Source organism: Schistocerca gregaria, unplaced genomic scaffold, assembly GCF_023897955.1.
Source record: "Schistocerca gregaria isolate iqSchGreg1 unplaced genomic scaffold, iqSchGreg1.2 ptg000703l, whole genome shotgun sequence".
Classification (NCBI taxonomy): Eukaryota; Metazoa; Arthropoda; class Insecta; order Orthoptera; family Acrididae; genus Schistocerca; species Schistocerca gregaria.
Genome location: NW_026062081.1, coordinates 223,708 through 227,500, shown reverse-complemented (window position 1 = coordinate 227,500; position 3,793 = coordinate 223,708).

The following is a 3,793-nucleotide window of genomic DNA, read 5'->3' as shown; positions in this document are numbered from 1 at the left end:
GGCAACGCTGGGCACAGTCGATACTCGCCGTGTGGTGGAAGGTAAACATTATGCGGTACATCAGTACTTTCCTAATAGTTCGGTCGTCTCACGGCACTGCTTAGTAAATGATGCAAGGCCACATATAGATGATTTATGCGAATGTCCCTATACGTGCTGTAAGACTGGGCACACAACGTGAATCGCACGTCAGCCAGACACTCGAACATGCACCACTCTCGGCCTGCAACGGAGACACACAATACGTAAACATCTGGAATGCGACAATGTCGAGTGCATCCTCTCTGCGACATTGCACCGTCGACACTATGATAACCAGAGCAGTAGGTCCACCTATAAAAGCACAATACCCCACTCCTCCGACAACTACCATTGCTCAGATAAACCAACACACATCCTACACAGAGGGGCACCAAATATCACCCCCCGCCCTCGTGTTATACCACATGAAAAATTGCAGAAGTGAGAGACACAGACCCGCCAGCCTCTTGCTACAAGCATCGAACCGACGTGACGTATCTGACGGTGACTCAGGCATCCGCGTACTGCCACCACTATCCACCCCCCCCCCCTCTCTCTCTCTTCCCCCTTTCCCACAATACCAAATTTAACCAACTTTATTGCTTAACCTAACTGTGGCTGTACCAGATTATCGCTTAACCTAACTGTGGCTGTACCAGATTATCGCTTAACCTAACTGTGGCTGTACCAGATTATCGCTTAACCTAACTGTGGCTGTACCAGATTATCGCTTAACCTAACTGTGGCTGTACCAGATTATCGCTTAACCTAACTGTGGCTGTACCAGATTATCGCTTAACCTAACTGTGGCTGTACCAGATTATCGCTTAACCTAACTGTGGCTGTACCAGATTATCGCTTAACCTAACTGTGGCTGTACCAGATTATCGCTTAACCTAACTGTGGCTGTACCAGATCATCGCTTAACCTAACTGTGGCTGTACCAGATCATCGCTTAACCTAACTGTGGCTGTACCAGATTATCGCTTAACCTAACTCAATTTGTCCCTTAACCTAACTCAATTTGTCCCTTAACCTAACTCAAGTTGTCCCTTAACCTAACTCAAGTTGTCCCTTAACCTAACTCAAGTTGTCCCTTAACCTAACTCAAGTTGTCCCTTAACCTAACTCAAGTTGTCCCTTAACCTAACTCAAGTTGTCCCTTAACCTAACTCAAGTTGTCCCTTAACCTAACTCAAGTTGTCCCTTAACCTAACTCAAGTTGTCCCTTAACCTAACTCAAGTTGTCCCTTAACCTAACTCAAGTTGTCCCTTAACCTAACTCAAGTTGTCCCTTAACCTAACTCAAGTTGTCCCTTAACCTAACTCAAGTTGTCCCTTAACCTAACTCAAGTTGTCCCTTAACCTAACTCAAGTTGTCCCTTAACCTAACTCAAGTTGTCCCTTAACCTAACTCAAGTTGTCCCTTAACCTAACTCAAGTTGTCCCTTAACCTAACTCAAGTTGTCCCTTAACCTAACTCAAGTTGTCCCTTAACCTAACTCAAGTTGTCCCTTAACCTAACTCAAGTTGTCCCTTAACCTAACTCAAGTTGTCCCTTAACCTAACTCAAGTTGTCCCTTAACCTAACCCACGTTGTCCCTTAACCTAACCCACGTTGTCCCTTAACCTAACCCACGTTGTCCCTTAACCTAACCCACGTTGTCCCTTAACCTAACCCACGTTGTCCCTTAACCTAACCCACGTTGTCCCTTAACCTAACCCACGTTGTCCCTTAACCTAACCCACGTTGTCCCTTAACCTAACCCACGTTGTCCCTTAACCTAACCCACGTTGTCCCTTAACCTAACCCACGTTGTCCCTTAACCTAACCCACGTTGTCCCTTAACCTAACCCACGTTGTCCCTTAACCTAACCCACGTTGTCCCTTAACCTAACCCACGTTGTCCCTTAACCTAACCCACGTTGTCCCTTAACCTAACCCACGTTGTCCCTTTGCCTAACATAGTTCACTGCTCGGAATCTCTGGTGTCGTTGTTATCCTCATGTAGATGTCTTGCGAGTGTTGCTTACTTTCCACATATTCCCGCTATCCACTGTCAATTGTACTGCAATAGGACTATATCGGCCCCCCCCCCTCTGTCCCCCTCTTTGTGTCTCTGTCCTCTCAAGCTGGTCGGTCTGGCGTGTGAGTGTTAAATGAGCCTCGCAGCTGTTCAGTTGCATTCAGATGTCGACGCCCTCAGTGTACGTCGTGGTATGGTCTGTGTCCATTGTCCGCTGATGTCGTACGCGTAACCCACACGCTGTACCGATCATCGGTAGTTACGTACAGAGTGAAGTAGTGTGATACGTGTGACTGTACGCTGGCTGTGCCCAACGGTGTCGAATCTCAATTTCCATATGTTGTGCTCGATGCTACTTGTCTCGTCTCCCAATAACAGCTAGGTTGCACTGTGGTACGCCGTAGAGGCGTGTGGGAGGAACGTACGAACGCATTGTATGTCACCCTGGGTCGCTGGGGGTGGTGGTGCGGTGAGTCAGGTCAGGTCAGGTCAGGTCAGGTCAGCGTGAGCCGTCTGATGTAGTGACGCGTGTATTCCGACTTTGTCGTATTGCCTCACACAAAGTGCTACCCTGGTGGACCGCGTTCCATATCTGGGACATGCCGCAGATGCCGGTTGACAGTGGATCGCGGAAGGGACATCGCATACTTGCGCGGGCCACCTTCCACGTGTTCTCTTCTGCACATGTCGCAGTGTGTATGTGGTCTGATGTAGCGTGTCGTGACACATGACATCCTGGCATGCAAGAATTGTTGAATTCGCAAATGTAGGTGGACATCTACGTTTACTGCCCAAGATACGCAAATGAACTGGAAATCCGTTGTTGAGCGGTTGTTCACGCTGGAGGTGAATCTGTGATGGCGACGATCGGTACAGCTATTAACCGGTTGTTTCAGCGGTACCCGCCACATCCACACACGTGACTAGGCCCATGTGGGTATGAAGCGATACGCGGCGGTGGCTTGGTGGGACTGTTCCCGGCCGGTGAAGGGGGGCCGCCCGGCGTGTTGGCCGCGCGCTGCGTGGGCGCACGCGCAACAGCCGGCTGGTGGGGGGCGCCGAGTGGCAGGAGCGCCAGCCGACGGGCCCGGCAGGCGGCGCAGCTACGCTGCGGCGCACCCTGCACGCGGCGCCTGGCGGCCAAAGTTGGTTCAGCCGAGCCCGGTGCGAAGCGCGGTGGACATCTGCAGTGTGCTGGTCTGATTGAGGACTGTGTGCGTTGAGGATGCGCCGCCGCCTGGCACTCGGCGCCGCGACGCCGTCTGCTGCTCGGTCGCCCCAGCGGTTCTCGCAGGTGGTTTGTATCGCAGTTGTGCGGACGTGTTGGCGCGTGCGCTGTGCTGGGAGAGTTCGCTTCTGCACCCAAGTGGGGCTTTGCCCTTGTGTGGCGCTGGCGTTGGAGCTGCCGGTCACCATAGGTGGCGCGTGTTGTCTCCCGCCGGCAATGCCACGACAGCACGCTCCCGGGCCTCTGTCGGCAGCGGCAAGCTCAGTTGGGAGCAAGGGTGTTCGCACTAAAACCGTCTACTCGCCTAACTCCGGGCGATTGCGCCTCTCTCGAAACCGACCAAGTACCTAGGACGGCGCTGCGCGCCGCCGGGACCTGAGAGGGTTTCGAGGTGTATCGTGCAGGGGAGCTCGGCCTCCTCCTGTTTGCAGAATAATTGAGCGGACGCTTGCGTGTTCGCGCGGGCCCCCGGGACACACTCCCGGGCGGCCGGCTGCTCAGCTCTAGTTGACGCAGC